This window comes from Branchiostoma floridae, chromosome 5, assembly GCF_000003815.2.
Source record: "Branchiostoma floridae strain S238N-H82 chromosome 5, Bfl_VNyyK, whole genome shotgun sequence".
Classification (NCBI taxonomy): domain Eukaryota; kingdom Metazoa; phylum Chordata; class Leptocardii; order Amphioxiformes; family Branchiostomatidae; genus Branchiostoma; species Branchiostoma floridae.
Genome location: NC_049983.1, coordinates 22003359 through 22003672, shown reverse-complemented (window position 1 = coordinate 22003672; position 314 = coordinate 22003359).

Genomic DNA, 314 nt, shown 5'->3' with positions numbered 1-314 from the left:
CCATGTTCGTGATAAGAGATGCATTGAAAATCTAATATAATGGAATATTCTCATTCATCATGCAAATGACCCCCATTTTGCATAATTAATATTTCATTTTGTATATTTAAGCCACCTACATACAATCATTAAAATCCGTTATTTGCAACTTACACCTATCTTGAGTTATCCTTTGTGGATTTTATCTAATACACAAAATGTCCAAACTTACACAACTTCTTCCAGAGGTATCTAATTAACACATCGAGTCCATACCTTGTTCACAACACAAGATATATGGAAAAAATTGAATTTCCACGGCAGTATCAAAGGAA